The 26,083-nt window shown below is 50.6% G+C and overlaps 1 protein-coding gene across 5 annotated transcripts in view; it reads left to right on the top strand.

Annotated features, from left to right (window-relative positions):
- The first annotated feature begins 974 nt into the window (after window positions 1-974).
- LOC102168158 (uncharacterized) overlaps window positions 975-26,083 on the top strand; it is a 52,595-nt gene continuing 27,486 nt past the window's right edge. For 2 of the 5 annotated variants that reach the window (XR_014805040.1, XR_014805039.1), the window contains exons 1-5: window positions 975-1,117; window positions 1,480-1,604; window positions 1,769-1,868; window positions 1,964-2,400; window positions 22,162-22,271. The gene's annotated coding sequence lies outside the window, so the exon portion shown is untranslated. Of the gene's footprint in view, window positions 1,118-1,479; window positions 1,605-1,768; window positions 1,869-1,963; window positions 2,401-2,685; window positions 2,798-5,038; window positions 5,234-6,112; window positions 6,226-22,161; window positions 22,272-23,037; window positions 23,151-26,083 lie in introns of those variants that run through there. The other 3 variants (XR_014805043.1, XR_014805041.1, XR_014805042.1) reach the window with 3 other exon arrangements.

The following is a 26,083-nucleotide window of genomic DNA, read 5'->3' as shown; positions in this document are numbered from 1 at the left end:
AACCTCATGGTTCCTAGTCGGATTCGTTAACCACTGCGCCACGACGGGAACTCCTCTCTTTTTTTTTTTTTTGACCTCACCTGGGGCACATGTGTGGAAGTTACAGGACCAAGGATCGAACCTGCATCACAGCTGTAACCAGAGTTGTTGCAGTGACAACACTGGATCCTTAACCCGCTGAGCCACCAGGGAGCTCTGAGGCATCATTTTCAGTGGAAAAGCATTTGAGACGATTGAAGCTTCAGCCAGCATTTTCAAGGTTATTAGATGTACATCCTTGGAAAAATCAGTTAATTTCTCCAAACTTGACCTGACAAATATGGCAAAAAAACCCTCCACTAAACTTTCTTAAGTAAAGTGGTGCAGGAGGTCCCGTCGTGGCGCAGTGGAAATGAATACGACTACGAACCTTGAGGTTGCGGGTTCGTCCCTGGCCTCGCTCCGTGGGTTAAGGATCGGGGGTTGCCTTGGGCTGTGGCGTAGGTTGCAGACGCAGCTCGGATCTGGCCTTGCTGTGGCTGTGGTGTAGGCCGGCGGCTATAGCCCCGATTCGACCCCTAGCCTGGGAACCTCCGTATGCTGCAGGTGCGGCCCTAAAAAGACAAAAAGGCAAAAACGCAGAAGTGATGGAAACATCAGATCAAAGTCTTAGAATCACCTTAATTGACAAGAGCCTCACACAACCAACTGCACTAATTACAGTTTGGTTGACTTGTCCGTTCATTGAAACCGCGAGGTTCTCAATTTCTGATAAGGACACTTCGGAGTCAGCCCCCGGCCAAGGGCCCTCCTGCCCAGTGTCCTTCCAGCCAATAGGGTGACACAGTTTGGAATCAAAGGAAAGCCTTACATTAGGCTCCGAGGACTGAGAAGCGCAGCCCCGCCCCCCGCTCCCCCCGCTGCCCCCCCCCCCGCGGCGGTGGGCGGGGCTGCGCCAGCTGTTTCCGGAGGGAGGGGCAGCGCCCTCGGGGCTCGGACCCGCCGGGGCTGCGGATCCCGGCGCGGCTGAGCTGAGGGCTGGGCGCTGCCGCTTCTCGGCAGGACCTCTGGTGTGCGGAGCCTGTGCCCGCGGAACCCAAGCAGCCTGGGAGGCTAGACTGAGCGCGGTGGAAAGAAGGTTAGACTTGGTTACCCGGATTCTGTTTTTAATTCCCAGCAGTTGTCAAGGGGCTTTGCCGGCGGCAGCCAGTCACCAGCTGCCTTTTGCGCCGCTCCTCTTTCTGAGGGTCGCAGGCCCACCTTCTGTGAGTGCTTCCTGCTGAGCCCGGGTGGAGGGCAGGGCTCCAGCTGCCCCTACCTGGGTGTGACGGCCCCGGGCCTCAGCCCTCACTGCTCTCTCCGAGCGACCACAGTGGGAGCTGGGTAGCTGCTCACGGCCTTCGAGGGCCCAGGAGAAGGCAAAACCCAGACCCTAGGGTGGGCCTCTCCCACCCTGGCTCTGCCATTGTTTGGCCACCTGAGGCTGACTGTTTCTCCCAGCCAGCAGCTTTTCTCCAGGCCACGGCGTTCGCATCCGAACAGGAGAGCCGTCCCTGGTCAGCTCAGGGACAGTCCAGGGCCCGTGGCTGTCTAGGACCCAGCCAGCGCAGTAGCCTGGAGTCCAGGTCTGTCTCATTGGCCACAGTCACGGAGGTGGCTGAGAGCTTTTTCGTTCCTCGCGTCCCCCTCCAAGCCCCCGCGTGCACTGACCCTGAAACTCACCGTCTGCTCCTTCGCGACACGTTTCTATTTTCCACCAACCTTCTTTATTGGAAACATTCCGGTAAAGGTTTTTTAGGCTCCGGAGACTCTGATGTGTTTGCAGTCCGTTCGTTTATCAGGTATACACACCCTCGGAGCACCCCTCACGCGCTGCTTGATATGCAAAGGTAGATTATCCAGGAACAGGCCACTTTTATTTGGGAATATGTAATTTTACATCTTGACTTTGTGTGTGTGTGTGGGACACATTTCTGTTTTTCAGAAGAGGAGCTCCAGGTCCCAGGTCAGAGAGGGGCGTCACACAGTAAGTAGTCCAGGGGGCTGTTGCCCCAGTTTGGAGCTGGGACCCCTCCTGACTCAGGTAAGATGTGTCCCTGGAGATCTCTGAGCCTCGGGTAAGGTGGGCGCTTCGGGTCACCAAGTGGGCTCTGCCCCACTTAGGAGGGGGTGGGCTGTTGGTTTCCAAGTTTTTAGACTCAGTCTCCTGGTCGGAAGGTCCCCCAAGTATTGGCTGCCCCTGTACCCTGATGCCAAATAGAAACACGGAGATGGAGGTGGAAGACACAGAAAAAGGAGCTTGAATTTCCAGGCAAAGAGGGGACTTCAAGGACTGGGACCCCCCACCTGCAGGAGGTGGTGCAGTCTTGGCGTGTTCAAGGATGGGCGACTTCTTAATGATGCCATCCGGCCCAGCGTGAGGTGGTACCTCATTGTAGTTTTGATTTGCATGTCCCTAATAATTAGTGATGTTGAGCATTTTGGCATGTGCCTGTTGGCCATCTGTATGTTTTCTTTGGAGAACAGGCTATTCATTTATTTGTAGGTATTTAATTTTGAGGGATGTGATTTGTGTTATTTTATTTTTTTGCTTTTTAGGGCTGCATTGTGGCATAGGGAGGTTCCCAGGCTAGGGGTTGAATCAGGAGCTGTAGCCACAGCCACAGCAATGCTAGATCTGGCCTGTGTCTGCAACCTACACCACAGCTCACGGCAACGCCGGATCGTTAACCCACTGAGCAAGGGCAGGGATCGAACCCGCAACCTCATGGTTCCTAGTCGGATTCGTTAACCACTGCGCCACGATGGGAACTCCCAGGTGTTGTATTTTTATATTCCTTTTCTAATATTTCATTGTCAGTATACAGAAAGGCAGCTTATTTCTGCATGTTAACCTTGTGTCCTGCTACTTTGCTGAATTCCTTGATCAGTTCGAGTCGTTTTCGTGTGGAGTCCTTAGGGTTTTCTATGTATAGTGTCATGTCATCTGCACGGAGAGACACTTTCACCTCTTCTCTTCCAATGTGGATACCTTTTATTTCTTTTGTTTGTCTGACTGCTGTGGTTATGACTTTCAATATTATGTTAAATAAAAGTGGTGTGAGTGGGCATCCTTGTCTTGTCTTGTTTGAGATTTTAGCAGGAAGTCTTTCGGCTTTTCTCTGAGTTTTTTTTTTTTTTTTTTTTTTGGTCTTTTTGCTATTTCTTGGGCCACTCCCACGGCATATGGAGGTTCCCAGGCTAGGGGGTCTAATCGGAGCCGTAGCCGCCAGCCTATGCCAGAGCCACAGCAGCGCAGGGTCCAAGGCGAGTCTGCACCACAGCTCACGGCAACGCCGGATCCTTAACCCACTGAGCGAGGCCAGGGATCAAACCACAGCCTCATGTTCCTAGTCGGGTTCGTTTCTGCTGCGCCATAGTGGAAACTCCATAAACGACTCGTTATGTGAAGGTATGTTCCCTCTATACCCGCTTTGGCCAGAGTTTCTATCATGAATTGATGATGGATTTTGTCAAAGGCTTTTTCTCCATCTATTGAGATGACCATTGGTTTTTTAGTAGCAGGTCGTTTAGTCTCCATGTAGTCAGTTTTTTCTCATTTCTTTTCTTGTGGTTGATTTCTAGTTTCATGCCACTGTGCTCAGAGAAGATACTTGAAATGATTTCTGTAGTCTTAGATTTGTTGAGGTGAGTTTTGTGCCCAGTATGGGGTCAGTGAGAATATTCCACGTGCACTTGGAAAGAATGTAGATTCTGATTTTTGGGAATGTCAGGCCCTGAAAATGTCAGTTAGGTCTGACTTTTCTGTTGTGTCGTTTAGAATCTGTTGCCTTACTGATTTTCTTTCTAGAAGGTCTGTCCGAAGATGTGAGCGGGGTGTTAAAGTCTCCTACTGTGATTGTGCTCCCGTGGATTCCTCCTTTTACGGCTGTTAGTATTTGCCGTATGTATCTGGGCGCTCCTATGTCAGGGGCGTGTATAACGACGATTGTAATGGATCCTTTTATCATTAATAGTGTCCCTCTTTGTCCTTCTTTGCGGCCTTGGTTTTAAAGTCTGTACATCTGATTCGAGTATTGCAACCCCTGCTTTCCCGTCTTCCATATTCACATGAACTATCTTTTTCCGTCCCCTCACTTTGAATTTATGTGTCCTTGCCCTAAGCAGAGTCTCTTGGAGACAGCAGATTGCAGGCTCTTGTTTCTTTATCCAGTCTGCCACTCTGCGTCTTTTGACTGGAGCATTCAGTCCATTGACATTTAAGGTAATTACTGATAAATATGTATTTATTGCCATTTTAAAGCTTGTTTTTTCCAGTTGATTTTGTTTCTCCTTTGTTCCTTTCTCTCTTTTTGGTTGGATGATTTCCTTTTATTTTAGGCTTGTGCCCTCTTCTTCTTTTTTTTTTTTTTTTGGCGGTGGGCACAGTTTATTCCACTTCATGCAGACACTGACCCACACACGCAAGGAGCTTAAAAATACACTGAACCGCACGGGGTTTGTGCCCTCTTCTTAATCTTTTTTTTTTTTTTTTTTTGCCTTTTTGTCTTTTTAGGGCCGTACCCGCGGCACATGGAGGTTCCCAGGCTAAGGGTCCAATCGGAGCTGTAGCCACCAGCCTACACCACAGCCACAGCAACGCGGGATCCAAGTGGCATCGTGACCTACACCCCAGCTCATGGCAATGCCGGATTCTTAACCCACTCGGCAAGGCCAGGGCTCAAACTCGTGTCCTCATGGTTGCTAGTCGGGTTCACTAACCACTGAGCCGCGATGGGAACTCCCCTTCTTTTTAGTTTTTGTGAGTGTGATATTTGGTTTAGATTTGTGGTTGCCCTGTTTTCCAAGTATGTTAATCCCTTCATATATCTGCCTGCTTTAGCCTGATTGTCACATTCTAAAAAAAAAAAGAAAAAAGAGTCTAAGATGCTCTTTCATTCCCCACATTTTATGATTTTGAAGTCCTTTTTTTTTAACGCCTTCATGTTTGTTCTTTTGCTGTTCCTTGAGTTTATCGTCGCTTTTACAGTAGTTTTTTTGGTTTTTTTTTTCCTTTTAGATCTGCCCCCTGGGCCCCTCTGCTCCAAGATGCCTCAGTTCGGGCCGAGGACACAGGTGTCCCTTCAGCACAGGATGCGGGCCTGCGGCCTGGTTGGGTGGCAGTGTGTTTCGAATGCTTGAGGGGTCCCCTGGGTTTTGAGATGCCTGTTGTTTGTCCAGAGGCAGGAGCCGAGCCCCACACAGGCTCTGAGTCGTGAGTTGATCTGGCCATTTTCAAGCCCCTGACTGTCGGGGCTTTTGGGAGGTGGAGAGAGAGGCTGGTGCTGAGGCGTGAACCGGGGACTTGGGTGGCATGATGAGGGGCAGCTGTGCTCATCCCTGTGCTCTTATCGCCCAGGAGACCTGGGGCAATTTCCTTCTTGCCGTTTGAGCTGCACCTCTCTTTTCAGTATGGCGCCAGGGTACGGAGGCCTGAAGGAAGCTGGGGCTAGTGAAAGTTCTCACGGAGTTCCCTGGTGGCTGCCAGGCTTAAGAGTCTCTCCCGGTGTCACTGTGGTGGCTGTGGGAAGAGCCGCACTGGGAGATCCAACCCTGGCCAGAGAGCATGCCAATGTGGCAGGTGGCGCCCAAATAAATGTATGAATAAAAAGAGATATGGAAAGAATGAGCTCCATGGAGAACTTAATCATTTATTATTTCCGATTCTCGCGGATTCCTGGGGCAAAATTTCACTGTAGCGACAAAGCGATGCCATCGTGCATGGATACACAGGCACCTGTCCTTGCAGCATCCTCCTTTGGCTTGAAAAAGGGGCGAGATACAGGTCCCTGTGCTAAACAGCGGAATCTATGTGCTTCCCCTCTCCACAGGCAATCGTTTGGATGGATGAGCCTCCAAACCCCAGGCCTCCCCACAGCCTCCCCCCGCAGTCTGGCACCCCCAGATCTGTTTTCAGGTCCATGGGTTTCTTTCCTGTAGAACGCTTCATGGGTGTCATTTGTCAGAGTCCAGAGGGAAGGGGTTTCCCATGGTGTTTATCTCTCCCTTTTGCACATGTATCTTTTAGGATGAGAGTTTTCTTACTGTCTATGTTGCTGTCAATGACAGCTTGTTCGCCATTTTTACAAGTCAGGTAATCGGGTCTGTCTGACGTGGCTCGGCTAAGAAATCTCACAGGATCCGCAGATTCCTTTTGACTGTCTCTGTTCCCAAAAGGCAATCGCTTTGACCCTGACACCTTCTCAGGTGAGTGCTGAGCTGCTCATTCTGTCATTTTTTTGTTTTTGTTTTTGATCATGACTGTTTTTCGACTGTCGCTGATACATGGGGCCCCAGTTGAACTGAACACCACAGTGACCCCATCACACTTGTCTGTCCGTATTGTTTTGCTCACATCATCTTCCCTTTGCTTCCAAATACACTGTCTGCATGTCGTTCCCTGTGCTCAGCAGCTGGGTGTCTTTGACCACCCACGCCGAGGGCGAGTGTTTGGATCTGTTTTCTTCCACAGACAGGTCCTTCCCACACCCTCCCCTCCAATCTGGCCACCAAATGTCTCTTTTGCAGGGCATGAGTTTCTTTCCTGGAGGAAGGTTCTTTGGTGTCATTCTAAGATTCTGGAAGGAAGGGCTTTCCCACGCTCTTTGTGTCTCTCTCGGAGACATATTTTGTTTCGTGTGAGAGTTCTTCTTGCCAAAGTTACTTTTTTTTTTTTGCACATTTTCCTGGCTGAGTACACGTCCTCTGTGTATACGGAGAACCTCTTCCTAATCCCATCATCTGTCCATGGACATCAGCTGTGTCTCCATGGCTTGCTCTGGTGAAGAGTGCTGCCTGAACAACGCGGGGCGTTTAACTTTTAGAAAAGGACATTTCCTGAATATATGTGCAAGCGTGGGTGTCCTGGGCCCTACGGTCATTCTCGGTTTCTCTTTCGGATGCCCTGATCCTGTGGTTCATAATGGTTGTCCACATGGACCTACACACCCACACTCTGGAGGGCACCTTCTTGTCCACACCCAGTCCAGGGCTGCTCATTCGAAGGCTCATTCCTGAAAGTGAGGGAAGGAGACCCCACCCACATATGGGCCCAAGACAGTGCAGTCCCAGGGACTGCTGAGCCAGTGAGAGGAAGAAAACCCGAGAGTGGCTGTTCAAGCAGATGTTCACACGATGGCCACTGGGAGAGGGCTGAGGAGGGCCCTCGGCCTTGTTGTGATTTGAAATTCTCTATGAATGAGTGATGCTGGTCCTTTTTCAGGGGCTTGAAGTCCTTTGTCTTCCTGGTTTGGGGAAAGGTCTCATCAGGCCTCTTCCCCATTTTTCATTGGGTTCTGGTTTTCTGTGGCTGGTCTTGGTTTCTGTAATTGAGCTGCTAATTTCAGAAGCCCAGCCTGAGCTGAGTTTGGGGATGCACATAAAGTGGCTGCGTGTTGTGCCTGGGAGGCAGAAAATCGATGGTATTTTGGAGAGCAGCTGTGCCAGTTGCTGGGCATTTTCTCTCAAGCGGTCTCGGGGAACTGCATTCATTTCTTTCCATGGCACCCTCTTCTCTTCCTTCTTTGAACTTGGAGTGAAGGCGTGACCTGAAGCCTAGTCAGACGTTTTCGGGCAACACCATTGACTGATCGAAAGAAAGCTCTCCCTGAAATCCCTTCTGGCCCCCTGGGGAAAGTCTGGTTCTGTTGCCGTGGTGGTTTTGGTAAACACTGTGTCTTGAACAGCAATCGGTGGGGAGACAATGCAGGCACACTCCAGGTGGGGTCAATATACTTAAAAAGAAAGAGGGGTAGAGAGAACCAGAAAAATATCTATATCAACCCCCCTCCCCCAAAAAACCCAAATAAGAGTCGAGAAGAGACTTAAGTGTACGAAGGAGGAATCACAAAGGGGCAAATAAGAAAAATATTAATCGTTCCATCCCTACACCCTTCTCTTCATCAATACGTAAGTGCAGGGCTCTATCAAAACAGACGAAGGCTGGCATCCCATAATGGCCCACGGGATGAGAGTATACACAGCGAGCTAAGGTGTACGTTTGCCTCAGGGCTCTGAAAGCCTTTGAGAGAAAAGGAGCCCACCTGGAAGGGCCCTTCTTGGTCTTTCCTGAAAGTGAGGGAAGGAGACCCCACCCACATATGGGCCCAAGACAGTGCAGTCCCAGGGACTGCTGAGCCAGTGAGAGGAAGAAAACCCGAGAGTGGCTGTTCAAGCAGATGTTCACACGAGGGCACCGGAGCTGTGGGGCTCTAACAGGTGAGAGCGCCAAGGCTCGAGACGCGCAGGCTCAGCGCTAGTTGGCGGTGATGGTGTCTTGAGCGGAGCCCACAGCAGGCACCCAGAGGATTTGCGGGTGTTCTCTGGGCACCAGGGACTCTCTCCTCCAAGATGCCTCCTGTTAGGCAGAGGGCACAGGTGTCCTTTCAGGATTTGGAGGTGGATTGGCAGCCCGGTTGGGTGGCAGTGGTTTTCGAATGCTTGAGGCATTCCCTGGGTTTGGAGCGTGCCTGCCGTTTGCCGTAGTGGTTGTCCACAGGGACCTACACACCCACACTGTAGGAGGGCACCTTCTTGTCCACACCCAGTCCAGGGTTTGTCTTTGGACGGCGTCCTAAGGATGGCCACTGGGAGAGGGCAGAGGAGGGCCCTCGACCTCATGGGTTGAAATTCTCTATGAATGAGCAATGCCGGTCCTTTTTCCGGTGCTAGATACCCTCCAGCTTTCTGGTTTGGGGAAAGGTCTCATGAGGTCTCTTCCCCTTTTTTTCTTTTTCTTTTTTTGTCTTTTTGCTATTTCTTTGGGCCACTCCCGTGGCATATGGAGGTTTCCAGGCTAGGAGTCGAATCGGAGCTGTAGCCGCCAGCCTACGTCAGAGCCACAGCAATGCGGGATCCGAGCCGTGTCTGTGACCTACACCACAGCTCACGGCAACGCCGGATCGTTAACCCACTGAGCAAGGGCAGAGATGGAACCTGCAACCTCATGGTTCCTAGTCAGATTCGTTAACCACTGCGCCACGATGGGAACTCCATCTTCCCTTTTTTTTTTTCATTTGGCTTCCGGTTTTCTGCTGCTTTTTCTTGTTTTCTGTGCTTGAGCTGCTAATTGGGTAGTCCAACCTGACCTGGGTTTTGGGGATGAGCATAAAGTGCCTGCGTGTTGTGCATGGGAGTTGCAAACACGGTGGTATTTTTGAGAGCATTGGTGCCAGTCGCTGGGCATTGTATCTTGAGAGGTCTCAGGAAACTGCATCTGCTTCTTTCCATGTGCCCCCCTTCTCTTCTTTCTTCGAACTTAGTGTGAAGGCGTGACCCAGCCTGGTCAGGCATATTCAGGCAACACTGTTGAATGAATAGAGCTCTCCCTGAAATCCCTTCCGGCCCCCTGGGGAAAAGGTCTGGTTTCGTCGCTGTGGTGGGTTTGGTAACAACTGTGGCCTGAAAAACGTTCATGGGCAAAGTACGCATGCGTGCTCCAGGTGGTGCCAATAAATTTAGAAAGAATGAGGGAAAGAGAGAAAGCGAAGAAGAGGAAAAAATACACAGAGAAAAATGAGGCCAGATTTAATGAAGGAAGGAATCTCAGGTGGAAAATTAAGAAAAAAAATCAATCGTTCCATACCTCCACACATATCTTCATTAATACGTAAGTGCAGGGTTATGTAAAATAGGAAGAAGGCTGGCATGCCTTGATGGGTAGGGAGCTGAGGGTTTACCCAACAAGGCATGGCATAGTTGGGCATCAGGGCTCTGAAAGTTATTGAGAGTGAAATAGCCCACTTCGAAAGGCACCTGTTGGTACTTCATGAAAGTGGGGGAAGGGGACCTAACAGGCATCTGGCTCCCCCGACAGTGCAGCCCCAGGAACTACTGAGCCAGAGAGAGGAGGAAATCCTGAGACTGGCTTTTAGAGCAGATGTCCACACATGGGCACCAGAGGAACTTCTGGCCCTAGGTGCAGCCCCGAGGCCCTAACAGGTGAGAGCTCCAAGGCTCAAAAAATGTTGGCTCTGCATTGGGGCTGAGAGTATGATTATTGGTTGTTTCCTGGAGTCCAGAAACTCTCTGGTCTAAGAAGGATCATGTCAGGCCGCGGGCACAAGCGTCCCTTTAGCATTTGGATGGGGATGGGTAGCGTGATTGGGTGGCAGCATGCTGAGAACGCTTGAAGCCTTCACTATGTTTCGGCATGCCTTGCGTTCTTCAGAGGCAGGAGCTGAGACCCACGCAGCATCAGTGTGCTATCGTGAGCTGGGCAATTCCAAGTCCATAACCTTCTGGCCTTTGCGTTGGTGGAGAAAGACGGTGGTGCTGATGAATCAATGGGCAGGTTTCGGTGGCATGAGTGTGGGCAGTTGGCTAATCCCAGTGCTTTTTTGGCTTAAGGGGCTTAGGGAAGTTCCTTTCTTGCCTTTCGAGATGAGCCCCCCTTTGCAGGTTGGCACCAGGTTATGGAGGCCTGACCGAAACCAGCATGGACAAATTAAGCTGGGTGCATTGGCTTCATCCAGAAAGCTGTCAAGGAGCTCCCTCATGGCTCCCTGGATTAAGAGTCTCTCGGTGTCACTGCTGTGGCTGTGGCAAGCGCCACATTGGCAGATCAGTCTTTGGGCAGACATCATCCCAGTGTCACAGGAGGAACCCCATAAATCGATACATACATACAAGTATTTAAAACAATGAGCTGAAGGAAAAGTCAATGAATACATACATACTTATATAAATATTTCCTCATAGATATGCACACATTTATACACGTATGTATTTATTCCTACAGGAAGCTAAGGGAGTGGATGGGTAACACAGTCATAAAGGCTCTCCTGACCCAATATCTTGGGAGGCAGAGGGTTTGACATGCGAGCCTGCAGAGGTCCAGCCTTGGAGTGGATTCATTTCCCAGGCAGGGGGTATCTACCTGCCATATACAGGTGCAGGAAAATAGTGGGGAAGTCAAAAGTTAAGATATAACGATGGTTTGACAGAAGTAAATTCATACACGCTAGAAAATTTGGTCTGGCCTGAGGTTGCTAGGCTGGGAAACCTTGCCAGTTTCAGCGAGGTCACTGTGCCTGTCTCTTTTCATGGGAGGCAGCAATCTCGACCCTGACACATTCTCTGAAGAGCCCTGAACCTCTAATATTGTTGGGTTTCTTAAATCTTTTATTTTTTGTGATTATTGCTGATTCATGGTGATCAATTTCACTTTAACGAAAAGTGATCCAATTGCACATGGATATACATGCAACTTTTTGAAATTACCCTCCTATTCCTTCCCCCAAAAAATGACAAGTTGTAGGTCCCTTGATAAACAGCAGTAAATTTATGCATGTACACTCCATAGGCAATTGTTTGCATGCATGACCTTCCATATCCCAGCCCTCCCCATCCACTCTGGCAACACAAAATCGGTTTTTACGTCCATGCGTTTCTTCACTGTAGAAAGGTTCCTTGGTGTCATTTGTCAGAGTCCAGATGGAAGGGGTTTCCCCAGATATTTGTCTTTCAATTTTGGATATATGCCATTGCGGATGAGAGTTTTCTTACTGGCTGTCAGTGGCATTTTCTTTGCCTTTATTTTTGAATTTGTACTATTTCATTGTGCATATGGACATCCTCTTCCTAATCCAGTCATCTGTCCCTGGACATAGAATGTGTTTCCATGGCTTCCTATCGTGAAGAGTGCTGCCTGAACAACGTGGGGCACTTACCTTTGGAAAAGAACGTTTTATAGACATGTGCCCAAGCGCGGGTGTGCTTCTTCCTATGGTCGTTCCAGGGTCGTTTTTCGAGTGCCCTGGATCCTATGGCCCACACTGGTTGTAGAAATGGACCTACACACCCACACTCTAGAGGGCACCTTCTTGTCCACACCCTGTCTAGGGCATTGGGAGAGGGCTGAGAAGGTCCCTCAGCCTCCTCGTGCTGAGCAATGCTCTAGGAAAGAGTGCTGGTGTTCCTTGTTCCGGTGCTTGATGCCTCTGTCTGTCTGGTTTGCGGAAAGGTCTCTTCCCCTTTGTTCATTTGGGTTGTTGGTGTTCTGTCGCTGGTCTTGGCTTCTGTGCTTGAGCTGCTGCTTTTGGAAGCCCAGCAGGACCTGGGTTTGGGAATGGGCATAAAGTGCCTGTGTGTTGTGCATTGGAGGTGCCAAAACGGTGGTAGTTTGGAGAGAAGTGGTGCCAATCGCTGGGAATTGTATCTCTCCAGAGGTCTCATGAAATGCCATCCTTTTCTTCCCATGGGACTTTCTTCTCTTCCTTCTATGCACCTGTGTGAAGGCGTGACCTAGAGCCTGGTCGGGCTCATTCGGGCAGCTCCCTTGACTGATCTGAAGAAAGCTCTCCCTGAGATCCCTTCTGGCCCCCTGGGGAAAAGGGCTGAGTTTGTTGGTGTGTCGGGTTTGGAAAACTCTGCGCCTTGGCCAACATCGACGGTGAGACAACGCACACATGCTCCAGGTGGGGTCAGTACACTTAGAAAGAAAGTGGGAAAGAGAGACCTGGAACTATATAAAGAAATAAAGAGAGACGGAGGGGTACCGTGGCCAGACTGAACAATATGAAGGAAGGAATCCCAGGGGGGAAATTCTGAAAAATATCCATCACTCCATCCCTACACATCTCTTCATCAATACGTGAGTGCAGGGCTGTAGCAAACGGAAGAAGGTTGGCATGCCATGCTCGTTCACGGGATGCGGGTTTCCAGAGCGAGGCATGGCGTAGGTGGGCCTCCGGGCTCTGAAAGCCTTTGAGAAAGAAAGAGCCCCGGTGGAAGGGCCTTTTCTGGCCTTGTCTGAAAGCGGGGGAAGGTGACCCCACCCACATATGGGACGCAGACAATGCAGCCCTGGGGACGTCTGAGCCAGAGAGAGGAGGAACACCTGAGAGGGGCTGTTTGAGGCGATGTCCACACGAGGGCGCCAGAGTCCCTTCTGGCCGCAGGTGCAGCTGTGGGGCTCTAACAGGTGAGAGCGCCAAGGTTCGAAATGCGCAGGCTCAGCATTGGGGCTGATGGTGTCTTGAGTGGAACCCACAGCAAGCACCCAGATGAGATTCGGGTGTTTCCAGGGAGCCAGGGCCTCTCTCCTCCAAGACGCCTCAGGATTGGCAGAGGGCAGAGATGTCCCTTCAGGATTTGGAGGTGGATTGGCAGGCTGCTTGGGGGGCAGGGGGTTTGGAATGCGAGAAGCATTCCCTGGGTATCTTCGGGGGAATTCATGGGGGCGGCAGGAAAATCCCTGTGCTGGTTTCGGTGGAGAGCCTGAGGGACATGTCTTCTTGTCTGTCGAGGTGAGCCTCCCTTGTCGGGAGGGTGCCAGGCTATGGAGGCCTGACCCAGACCAGGTCTGATGAATTAAGCAGGGTTGATTGGTCTCATCCACCATGCTCTCAGGGAGTTCCCATGTGGCAGCCAGGCCAAAGAGGCTCTCCTGATCACTGCTGTGGCTGTGGCAAGAGCTGCATTCAGAGATGAGTCTCTGGCAAGACAACACCTCAGTGTGGCAAGGGGCACCCAAATCAATGGATCCATGCAAACAGAGAGGGAAAAGAATGAGCTTCATTGAGAAAGAAGTAAGTCAATCACTCTGTCTCTGTCTCTATCTCTCTCTGTATATACATATCTACCCATACATATCCATAGACAGTCCACCAGAATAGCTATGAAGTTGGAGAGATAAAGCAATCCTAAAGGCTCTGCTGACCCAAGATCTCCGGTGGTATTTTGTTGGAAGTGCAAGCCTGGGGATGTCCAGCCTAGGAGTGGATGCATTTCCAGGGCATAGTGAATCTGCATGCCACATAAGGGTGCAGGAAAAGATCTAAGCATGTACATAAATTAATCAATGAAAACGTCTTTATAAGCATCAGTTCATAAATGTCAGGAAATTAGGTCTGGTCTGATGTGGCTGGGCTAGGAAGTCTTGACAGGCTCTACGGAGGACTTCTGCCTGTCGCTTTTCCCGAGGGGCAGCCGCCTCAACGCTAACATCTCTGGTGAAAGATGAGCAGCTAATTGAGGCCTTTGTGTGTCACATGAGTTATTGTTGATTGTCGATGATATACAGGGCACAATGAGGGAAGGTGTTCATTGTTCCGGTGCTTGATGCCCTATATCTGTCTGATTTAGGGAAAGTTGATTGAGGTCTCTTCCCCTTGTTCATTTGGGTTGCTGGTATTCTATTGCTGGTCATGGGTACCATACTTGAGCTGCTGCTTCTGGAAGCCCACGCTCCGGGTGGGGTCAATACATGTGGAAAGAAAGCGGGAACGAGGGACCCGTGGGCGGGGGGCGGGCAAAGGAAGAGGAAAGTATGGAGGCCAGCCTTCATGGTGCGTAGGAAGGACTCACAGGGGGAAAATGAGGAAGACAAGTAAGCATCCTTACACACCTATCTTCCTAAATACATATGTGCAAAGCTCTATCAAAAGGGAGGCAGGCTGGCACGACCTGATGGATTTGGAGATGAGGGTTCACCCAGCGAGGCATGGCATGGGTGGGCGTCGGCGCTCTGAAAGCCTTGGCGAGAGGCAGAGCCCACGTGGAAGGGCCCGACTTGGTATGCCATGAAAGCGGGGGGAGGAGACCCCAGCCGCCCATGGATGGGCCCCTGACAACGCAGCCCCGGGGACTGCCGAGCCAGAGAGAGGAGGCCAGCCTGAGAGGGGCTGTTCTGGCAGATGTCCACACGAGGGCGCCAGAGCCCCTTCTGGCCCCAGGTGCAGCTCCCAGGCGCCAACAGGTGAGAGCTGCAAGGCTCCAAAAGCGCGCAGGCTCAGCCTTGTGTGTGGCTGGCGGAGCGTTGAGCGGAGCCCACCCACGGTAAGCCCCCAGAGGGTCTGCGGGTGTTTCCCGGGCCCCAGGGACTCTGGCCCCCAAGACCCCTCAAGTCAGGAAGAGGGCCCAGGTGTCCCTTCTGGATTTGGCGGTGGAATGGCAGGCTGGGTGGGTGGCAGTGGGGTTTGAATGCTGGAAGCCCTTCCTGGGGTTCGGCGTGCCTTGGGTTCCCCTAGAGGCAGGCGCCCAGACACACACAGCCTCGGGATGGGACCGGGAGCTGGCCCTGGTCAAGCCCCTCCGCGTCAGGGGTCCAGGTAGGTGAGAGGGAGGGTGGTGCTGAGGAAGAAACGGGGGCGGGTGTGGGGGGAGGCTTCGGTGGCATGAGGGCCGGCAGCTGGGCTAATGCCCGTGCTTTGTTGGCTCAAGGGGCTGAGGGAAATGGCCTTCGTGCCTTGGGAGGGGAGCCTCCCTTTCCAGGAGGGCGGCCGGCTAGGGAGTCCTGACGGAAACCAGGTCTGATGCGTTAAGGGTGGTTGATTGGTTTCCTCAAGCAAGCTCTCGGGGAGTTCCCACGTGGCTGCCAGGCTTCAGAGGCTCTCCCGGTCACTGCTGTGGCTGGGGCAAGAGCTGCGTTGGGCGATCCACCTCTGGCCAGACAAAGCTCCGTGTGGCAGGGGGCACCCAAATCAATGGGGGAATAGGAAGAGCGATGGAGACCGATGAGCTGAAGGGATAAGGAAATGACTCCATGCCAACCTCGATTTCTCTCTCTCTTTGTGCATTCCCTCTCCCTGTCTCTCAATATATATACATACACATATATATGCATGTATAGCTCTCCATACAATTCTACACGCACACGCACGCTCGCCCGCGCGCACACACACACACACACACACAGTATGAATGTGGAGCGATGGAAATGGATAGATACATACATCCTCATTTCTCTCCTGATGCAATATCTCGGTGGGAGTGGTTGGCAGTGCCAGCCTGGGGATGCCCAGCCTGGGAGTGGATGCTTTTGCAGAGCAGAGTGGATCTGCACGCCACACATGGGTGCAGGGAAATAACTCGGGAAGTAAATGGGTTCAGAAATAATGAAGTCTTTATACTCATCCATTCTGGGTTTCATTTGCGGATGCCCTGGACCCTGTGGGGCCAAGCGACTGAACCAATGGCCGTACACAGCCACCCTGTGGGAGGGCATCCTCTGGCCCACACCTCGTGGCCAGGCTTTGTCATTCGAAGGCGTCCTAAGGATGGCCACGGGGACAGGGCTGAGGAGGGCCCTGGAGGTCCGTGTGATTTGGAATTCGCTAGGAATGAGGGAGGGGGTTCCTTTGTCCGCTGCTGGATGCCCTCTGGCTATGTGGATTGGGGCAAAGTTGATTCGGACCTCCTCCCCGTTTGCCACCTGGGTCGTTGGGTTTGTGTTCTCGTTCTGGGTGTCCGTGGTGGAGCTGTTCAATTTGGAAGCCCAGCGTGACGCGGGTTTCTGTTGGGATGCGCACCAAGTGCCTGCGAGGTGTGCACGGGCGGTGCCAAAACATAGGTATTTGGGAGAGCATCGGTGCCAAGCGCTGGGCTTTGTCTCTCCAGAGGGCTCATGAAACTCCCCTTTTCCTTCCATGGGCGCGTCTTCTCTCCTTTCTGGGCACCTGGTGAGAGGATGGGAGCTGCAGCCAGGCCGGGCATAGGCAAGGCCGTTCGACTGGCTGGTCCGAAGACAGCTCTCCCTGAGATGCCTTCTGGCCCCCTGGGGAACAGGGCTGAGATGGTCGGGATGTTGGGTTTGGCGATGCCAATCACGCACGCTCCGGGTGGGGTCAATACATGTGGAAAGAAAGCGGGAACGAGGGACCCGTGGGCGGGGGGCGGGCAAAAGAAGAGGAAAGTATGGAGGCCAGCCTTCATGGTACGTAGGAAGGACTCACAGGGGGAAAATGAGGAAGACAAGTAAGCATCCTTACACACCTATCTTCCTAAATACATATGTGCAAAGCTCGATCAAAAGGGAGGCAGGCTGGCACGACCTGATGGATTTGGAGATGAGGGTTCACCCAGCGAGGCATGGCATGGGTGGGCGTCGGCGCTCTGAAAGCCTTGGCGAGAGGCAGAGCCCACGTGGAAGGGCCCGACTTGGTATGCCATGAAAGCGGGGGGAGGAGACCCCAGCCGCCCATGGATGGGCCCCTGACAACGCAGCCCCGGGGACTGCCGAGCCAGAGAGAGGAGGCCAGCCTGAGAGGGGCTGTTCTGGCAGATGTCCACACGAGGGCGCCAGAGCCCCTTCTGGCCCCAGGTGCAGCTCCCAGGCGCCAACAGGTGAGAGCTGCAAGGCTCCCAAAGCGCGCAGGCTCAGCCTTGTGTGTGGCTGGCGGAGTGTTGAGCGGAGCCCACCCACGGTAAGCCCCCAGAGGGTCTGCGGGTGTTTCCCGGGCCCCAGGGACTCTGGCCCCCAAGACCCCTCAAGTCAGGAAGAGGGCCCAGGTGTCCCTTCTGGATTTGGAGGTGGAATGGCAGGCTGGGTGGGTGGCAGTGGGGTTTGAATGCTGGAAGCCCTTCCTGGGGTTCGGCGTGCCTTGGGTTCCCCTAGAGGCAGGCGCCCAGACACACACAGCCTCGGGATGGGACCGGGAGCTGGCCCTGGTCAAGCCCCTCCGCGTCAGGGGTCCAGGTAGGTGAGAGGGAGGGTGGTGCTGAGGAAGAAACGGGGGCGGTTGTGGGGGAGGCTTCGGTGGCATGAGGGCCGGCAGCTGGGCTAATGTCCGTGCTTTGTTGGCTCAAGGGGCTGAGGGAAATGGCCTTCGTGCCTTGGGAGGGGAGCCTCCCTTTCCAGGAGGGCGGCCGGCTAGGGAGTCCTGACGGAAACCAGGTCTGATGCGTTAAGGATGGTTGATTGGTTTCCTCAAGCAAGCTCTTGGGGAGTTCCCACGTGGCTGCCAGGCTTCAGAGGCTCTCCCGGTCACTGCTGTGGCTGGGGCAAGAGCTGCGTTGGGCGATCCACCTCTGGCCAGACAAAGCTCCGTGTGGCAGGGGGCACCCAAATCAAAGGGGGAATAGGAAGAGCGATGGAGACCGATGAGCTGAAGGGATAAGGAAATGACTCCATGCCAACCTCGATTTCTCTCTCTCTTTGTGCATTCCCTCTCCCTGTCTCTCAATATATATACATACACATATATATGCATGTATAGCTCTCCATACAATTCTACACGCACACGCACGCACAGACACACACACACACGGTGTGAACCTGTAGTTATGGAATGGATAGATACATACATCCTCATTTCTCTCCTGATCGAATATCTCGGTGGGAGTGGTTGGCAATGCCAGCCTGGTGATGCCCAGCCTCAGAGTGGATGTTTTTGCGGAGCAGAGTGGATCTGCACGCCACACATGGGTGCAGGAAAATAACTCGGGATGTAAATCGGTTCTGAAATAATCGTCTTTATACTCTTGCATTCCTACACGACCGGTAATTAAGTCGGGTCCGATGTGGCTAGGCTAGGAAGTCTTGACTGTATCCACCCAGTCCCTTGGCCTTTGTCTTTTCCCAAGGGGAAAGATTCTTGACTGTGACACCTTTTCAGGGGAACTCTGGGATGCTAATTTTTCTTTTTTTATTTTGTTTGTTTGTTTGTTTTTCCCCACATTTCTTATTTTGGCTTGTCGCTTGCAGAAGTGGTTTGATTGCATTTTTCAGAACAAATTCTTCCCTTCTGACATGTGTATCCATCCTGTTTTTTCTCACATGAGCCCCGCTTTGTTTCTAAGAAGAGTGACTAGATATCATTCTTTCTGCTGTACAGCAGCATGTCTCTGCAGCCCACTGCAAGGGCAAGTGTTTCGATCTATGACCTTCCAAATCCCAGGCATGCCCACCCCTTCCCCCTGCCATCTGGCAAACACCCTCTGAGTGGCAGTCCACGTGTTTCTTTCTTGTAGGAAGGATCAGGGTTGTCATTTGGAAGACTCATGAGGGAAGGAACTTTCATGGGATATGGTCTCTCTCACAGACCTATTTCATTTCGTGTGACAATGTTCCTTCGCAACCCTGTGGCTGCCAATGGCCCTTTTTGGGCACTCTCTCATGGCTGAATCCGCTTCCACTGCACATATGGACATCTGCTTCCTAACCCAAACAACTGTCCATGTACCTAGTATGTGTTTCCATGTCGTGGTCTTGTAGAGAGGGCTGCCTGGACAGAGCAGGGCCTGGACCTTTTGGAAGAGAACATGTTCGGGATAAATGGCCAAGAGTGGGAGGGCTGGTCCCGACAGCTATTCTAGGTTTCTTTTTAGGATGACCCAACTCCTGTGGACATACTACCCGACCCAATGACAGGGCACCTTCTTTTCCATACCCTATCAATCGTTTGTCATTTAAAGGCGTCCTAAATATGTCCATGAACATAGTTCTGACGAGGACCCTCCAAACCATGATTGGGAACCCTCTAGGTGTGAGGGATGGTGTTCTTTTTCCATTGCTTGATGCCATCTGCCTATCTGGATTTGGGAAATGTTTATTCTGGACTCCTCCCCATTTTCTTCTGGGTTGTTGGTTTTGTGTTCTCTTTCTTGGTTTCTTTGGTTGAGCTCTTCTATTTGGAAGCACAGACTGCCCTTGGTTTGGGTATGCACATATCGTTCCTGCATGTTGTGCATGGGAGTTGCGAAAATGGTGATATATTGAAGAGCAGAGGTGCCAATACCTGGACTTTGTCTCTCAAGAGGTCTCAGGCAACTCCATCCTTTTTTTTTCCCATGTGATCCTCTTCTCGTCTTTCTATGCACCACGTGTTAAGATGGGACCTAAAGCCATGTTGGGCATGTGCAGGCCGCTCTGTTGACTGATCCACAAACAGCTCTCATGGAGATCCCTTCTCACCCCCTGGGTAGATGGTCTGCTTTTCTTGCTGGGTTGAGTTCAGGACACCCTGGGCCTTGGCCAATATTGAAGGTGGGATAATGCACGCACGCTCCAGGTGGGGTCAATGCATTTAGAAAGAAAGAGGGAAAGATAGAACAGGGGGACAAAAAGAAAAAAAAGACAAGAAACGAGGCCAGACTTGACTGTACGCAGGAAGGAAACACAGGGGGAAAATTAAGAGAAATCCAGTCGTTCCATTCCTACCCACCTATCTTCAGACATACAAATGTGCAGCGCTCTCTAAAGTCAGAAGCAGGCTGGAATGATAGGATGGGTCATGAGAGGAGGGTTTGCACAGCGAGGCATGGCATAGGCTGGCGTCCAGGCTCTGAAAGGCTTTGAGAGAGATAGAGCCCACACGGAAGGGCACTTCTTTGTCTTTCTGGAAAGCAGGGGAAGGAGACCTCACCCACCTAAGGGCCTCTGACAACGCAGCCCCGGGGACTGCTGAGCCAGATAGAGGAGACAAACCTGAGGGGCTGTTGGAGCAGACATCCACACAAGGGTGTCTGAATCACTTCTGGCCCCATGTGCAGCTCCTGGGCTCTAAAAGTTGAGAGCTCCCAGGCTCAAAACGTGCAGGTTCATTGTTGGAGCTGATGGTGTCTTTGTCAGAATGCACACAATTACCCAGAGGATTTTTTGGTGTTTCCTGGGCACCAGGGACTCTCTACTTCAAGACACCTCAAGTCAGGAAGAGGGCACAGGTATCCCTTCTGGATTTGGAGGTGGATTGTCAGGCTGGTTCGGTGGCAGGGTGTTTTGAATCCCCTGGGTTTCAGTGTGCCTTGGTTCCTCTAGAGGCAGGCACCAAGACACACACAGCATCGGTGTTGGATCATGAGCCATCCATGTTCAAGCCCCTGATGGTCAGGGGTTCAGGTAGCTGAGAATGAGGTGGTGCTGAAGAGTCAATGGGGGACTTCCGTGGCATGAGGGCGCACAGCTGGACTAATCCCTGTGCTTTGTTCACTCAAGAGGCTGAGGAACATGTCCTTCTTGCCTTTCCAGATGAGCCTCCGTTGTCAGTAGAGTGCCAGGGGATGGAGGCCTGTGTCAACCCAGATGTGATGAATTTAGCAGGGCAGATGTCATCAAGCAAGCTCTCAGGGAGTTCCCATGTGGCTGCCAGGCTTAAGTACTCTCCTAGTCACTGCTGTGGCTGTGGCAATATCTGCACTGGGAGATCAACTTCTGGCCAGACTACATCGACATGTGGCAGTGGGCACCCACATTAATTGATAAATAAAACAGAGTTCTAAAATAATGAGCCAAATTGATATAGAAATGAGTTGATGACTATCTCTCTCTCTTTATGTCTCCCTCTCTCTAAATAAATGTATTTTTATGTGCATACACTAACACATATACACACATATAATTCATACAACAGAACGGCTAAGGAAATGGGTAGATGAATAAACCCTAAACAGTCTCCTGACCCAATATCTTGGGTGGCAGTTGGTTTGAAGTGCAAGCCTGAGGATATGCATCCTACTAGTGGATGTTTTTGCAGGGCCAAGTGTATTTGCATGCCACACATGTGTACAGGAAAATATCACAGTATGTTGGGAGTTCCCATCGTGGCTCAGTGGTTAACGAATCTGACTAGGAACCATGTGGTTGTGGATTCGATCCCTGGCCTTGCTCAGTGGTGTAGGTTGCAAATTGCAGTTCAGATCCCTACATTGCTGTGGCCCTGGCATAGGCCGGTGGCTACCGCTCCAATTGGACCCCTAGCCTGGGAACCTCTATATGCCACGGGAATGGCCCAAGAAATGGCAAAAAGACAAAAACAAAACAAAACAAAACAAAAAAACCCCTCAGTATGTAAATAAATTCAAGAATAAACATGTATTGATACTCATAAATTCATAAAGGCCAGGTAATTAGGTCTGGTCTGATATGGCTAGGCTAGGAAATCTTTTTTTTTTTTTTTTTTTTTGTCTTTTGTTGTTGTTGTTATTGTTGTTGTTGTTGCTATTTCTTGGGCCGCTCCCTCAGCATTATTGTTGTTGTTGCTATTTCTTGGGCCGCTCCCACGGCATATGGAGGTTCCCAGGCTAGGGGTTGAATCGAAGCTATAGCCACCGGCCTACGCCAGAGCCACAGCAACGCGGGATCTGAGCCGCATCTGCAACCTACACCACAGCTCACGGCAACGCCAGATCGTCAACCCACTGAGCAAGGGCAGGGACCGAACCCGCAACCTCATGGTTCCTAGTCGGATTCGTTAACCACTGCGCCACGACGGGAACTCCCTAGGCTAGGAAATCTTGACAGAATCCAACGAGTCCTTTTGCATGTCTCTTTCCCTGAGGGGCTGCGGTCTCGACCATGACCCCTTCTCTGGTGAACGCTGAGAAGCTAAATTTTCTGTTTTGTTTTGTTTATCCTTATATATTTAAATCGTCACTGAAATTTGTTGTTTAATTTCACTTTAACAACAAATTGATCCCATCTTACAGGTCTGTCCATGTTGTGTTTCCACCATTACCCTCCTTTTGGTTCCAAGAAGAGTGACAAGATATTGTTCCCTGTGCTAAACTGCAGGATGTCTCTGCTCACCCACTCCAAGGTAAAGTGTTTGCATCTATTACCTTCCAAATCCCAGGCATCCCCAAACCCTCCTGGTCCAATCTGGTGACCAAAATCTGTATTTCATTCCAAGGGTTTCTTTCCTGTAGGAAGGTACCTTGGTGTCATTTGGAAGATTTGAGAGGGAAGAGGTTTCCCATGGCATTTGTGACTCTCTTTCATTTTGTCTGAGAATTTCTTTCCAAATTGTGGCTGCCAATGGCATGTTTTTTTGCACATTTTTATGGCTGAGTCCACTTCCATTGTGTATATGGATGTCTGCTTCCTAATCCATTCAGCTGTCTATGGACATAGAGTGTGGTTCTGTATCTTGCTGTTGTGAAGAGCGTGACTGAACTTAGTGGACAGGTTAAATTTTGGAAAAGAACATTTTCTGGACATATGGCCAAGAGTGGGAGAGTGGGGTCCCACAGTCATCCTAGGTTTCTTTTTCAGATGCCTTGGATCCTGTGGTCCATAGTGGTTGTACAAATAGATGCACACATCCATAGTGTAGGAGGGCACCTTCTTTTCCACACCCTGTCCAGGGTTTTTCATTCAAAGGCATCCTAAGATTGGCTATGGGGAAAGGCCTGAGGAGGTCCCTAGGCCTCATTGTGATTTGCAATTCTCCATGAGTGAGCGATGGTGTTCTTTTTTCAGGGCCGCGATGCCCTCAGTGTATCTGGATTTGGGAAATATTTATTCAGGCTTCCTCCATTTGTCAACTGGGTGGTTGACTTTGTGTAACCTTTTCTTTATTTCAGTGGTTGAGCTGTTCATTTTGGATGCCTAGCGTGACCTGTTTTGGGGATGCCCATAAACGCCCTGCGAGTTGTGCATGGGAGGTCAAAAAAAAGAAGATGATCACAGAAATAAATGTGTATATGCTAGGTAATTTGGTCTGGCCTGATGTCAGTAGGTTGGGAATTCTTGCCAGGTTCACCAGAGCCAGTGTGCCTCTCTTTTCCTGAGAGTCAGGAGAATCGACCCTGACACCTTCTTGGATGAAACCTGAGGCTCTAATATTGTTGGGGTTTTTTAATCCTTTATTATTTGTGATTCTCGCTGATTCCTGGGGCTCCATTTCACTGTAACGATAATGCAGCCCAGTCGTATCTGGATACGCAGGCACCTTTTCTTGCTTTGTCCTCCATTTGCTTGAAAAAGAGTGATGAGATATAGGTCCCTGTGCTAAACAGCAGGATTTTTATGCTTCCCCTCTCTGCAGGCCATAGTTTGGATGTATGATCCTCCACATCCCAGTCCTCCCTGCAGCCTCCCCCTCCAGTCTGGCAACCCCGAATCTGTTTTCCAGTCCATGCTTTTCTTTCCTGTAGACAGCTTCATGGGTGTCATTTTTCAGAGTCCAGAGGGAAGGGGTTTCCCATGGTATTTGTCTTCCTGTTTTTGTACATATTTCATTTAGTGTGAGAGTTTTTCTTACCATCTGTGTGGCTGCCGATGGGATTTTGGTCAGCCTTTTTTTGGAGGAGTACAGATGCATTGGGTATATGGACATCCTCTTCCTAATCCAATGATCTCTCCATGGACAGAGAATGTGTTTGCATGTGTTGCTATTGAATAGTGCTGCATGAACATAGCAGGGCATTTAATTTTTGCAAAGAACATTTTCAGGATATATGCCCAAGAGTGGGATTGCTGGGTCATTCTGTCTTACTAGGTTGATATTTTGGATGACCCAGTTCCTGTGCTCCTTAGTCATTGTACAAATCTACCTACACACCCTCATTTTGGGGGAGGGGCGTTTTCATTTCCACGTCCAGTCTAGGATCGTTTATTGAAGAGGTCCTAATAATGGCCATTCAGAGAGGGTGAGGGGTTCATTTTGATTTGCAACTCCTTCCTAATGAGTGATGGTGTTCATTTTCCTGGTGCTTGTTGCTCTCTGTGTCTGGTATATATAAAATTGTCTTCAGGTCTTTCCTGCATTTTTAAATGGGGTGATGGTTTCATTTTGCTGTGGGTCTTATCAGTGGTTGTGTTGTTTATTTTGGAAGCCTAGCCTGACTTGGGTATTGGGATCCAGAGAGAGTGCCTGCAGGTTGAGCATGGCAGGGGCATGAATGGTGATACTTTGAGAGCAGCAGTGCCAATCGCTGGGTATTTTCTCTAAAGAGGACTCATGAAACTCCATCCTTTTCTTTCCATGTGAACCTCTTCTCCTCTTTCTATGCACCTTATATGTAGATATGACCTAAAGCCAGGTTGGGCATTTAAGGCAGTTAGGTTGATATAAAGAGAGCTCTCCCTGAGATCCATCCAGTTACCATGGGTCAAAGAACTGCTTTTTATTGGGGTGGCTTGTTTAACCACTGTGGCCTGAAAAACATTGAGGGGCAACCCACACATATACCCTCCAGGTGGGGTAAATAATTTTAGAAACAATGAGGGAAAGAGAGAAAGAGAAGCATTTTTGAGAGAGAGAGAGAGAGAGAGAGAGAGAGAGAGAGAGAGAGAGAGAGAGAGAGAGAGAGAGAGAGAGAGAAAGAGAGGGAGGCAGAGAGAAGCGAGGCCAGACTTATCAAAGGAGGGAATTCCAGGTGGACAATTCAGAAAAAAATTGATTTTTCCATACCTACACACCTATCTTCATAAGTACATAAGTGCAGGGTTAAACAGACAAGGAAGAAGACTGGCATACCATGATGGGTAATGAGCTGAGGGTTTAAAGAATGAGGCATGGCATGGGTTGGCCTCAGGGCTCTGAAAGGCTTAAAGAGTGAAATAGCCCACATTGAAAGGCACTTCTTCCTATTTCATGAAAGCGGGGTTAGGAGACCTAACAGCCATCTCCCCTCCCACCCACCCCCTGGCAGTGAAACCCCTGGGACTACTGAGCCAAAGAGAGAACGAAAGCCTGAGAGTGGCTTTTAGAGCAGATGTCCACACGAAGGGGCCAGAGGACCTTCTGGCCCCAGGTGCAGCTCTGAGGCTCTAAAAGTGCAGGCTCAGCTTTGGGGCTGATGGTGTCTTGAGTGCATCCAAAAACAGGCACACAGGGGATTCTTGGTTGTTTCCTGGACCTCAGGGACTCTCTGGTCCAAGAAGGCTCATGTCAGGCAGTGACAGAGGTATCTCTTGAGCATTTGGAGGGGCATGGGTAGCCCGGTTGGGTAGCAGTGTGCTTTGAATGCTTGAAGCCTTCCCTGGGTTTTGGAATGCCTTGGGTTCCTCAGGGGCAGGAGCCGAGACCCACACAGCATCAATATGGAATCATGAGCTGGCCATTTCCAAGACCTGACCATCTGGCCTTTAGTTAGGTGGCAAAGAGTGTGGTGCTAATGACAAAACGGGAGCACTTAAGTGGCATGAGTGTGGGCAGTTGGATAATCCCTGTGCTTTGTTCACTCAAGGGGCTTAGGGATATTCCTTTCTTGCCTTTTGAGATGAGCCTCACTTTTTAGGATGGTGCCAGGGTATGGAGGCCTGACTGAGGCCAGGATTGATGAATTAAGCTGGGTTGATAGGTATCATCCAGCAAGATGTCAGGGAGTTCCCTCGTGGCTGCCTGGCTTAAGAGTCTCTCCATATGACTGTTGTGCCTGTGGCAAGGGCTGCATTGGCAGATCAATCTTTGCCCAGCTATCATTGCAAAGGTGAATGGGCACCCAATTCATTCATAAATACAACCACATCTTTAAAACAAAGATCTGAGTTGATAAAGAAGTCAGTGAATACATGTATTCCTACATAAATATATTGATTTATATATACACATGTATATTTATTCCTTCAGAAAGCTAAGGGAATGGAAAGGAAAGCAATCATAAAGGGTCCCCAGACCCAATA

The sequence above is a fragment of the Sus scrofa genome, chromosome 6, assembly GCF_054392235.1.
Source record: "Sus scrofa isolate SSC_HxYL_T2T_F1_AM1 chromosome 6, Sscrofa_HxYL_maternal_Yorkshire_Landrace_v2.0, whole genome shotgun sequence".
NCBI lineage: Eukaryota > Metazoa > Chordata > Mammalia > Artiodactyla > Suidae > Sus > Sus scrofa.
This window is presented reverse-complemented; position numbering and strand designations above follow the sequence as displayed.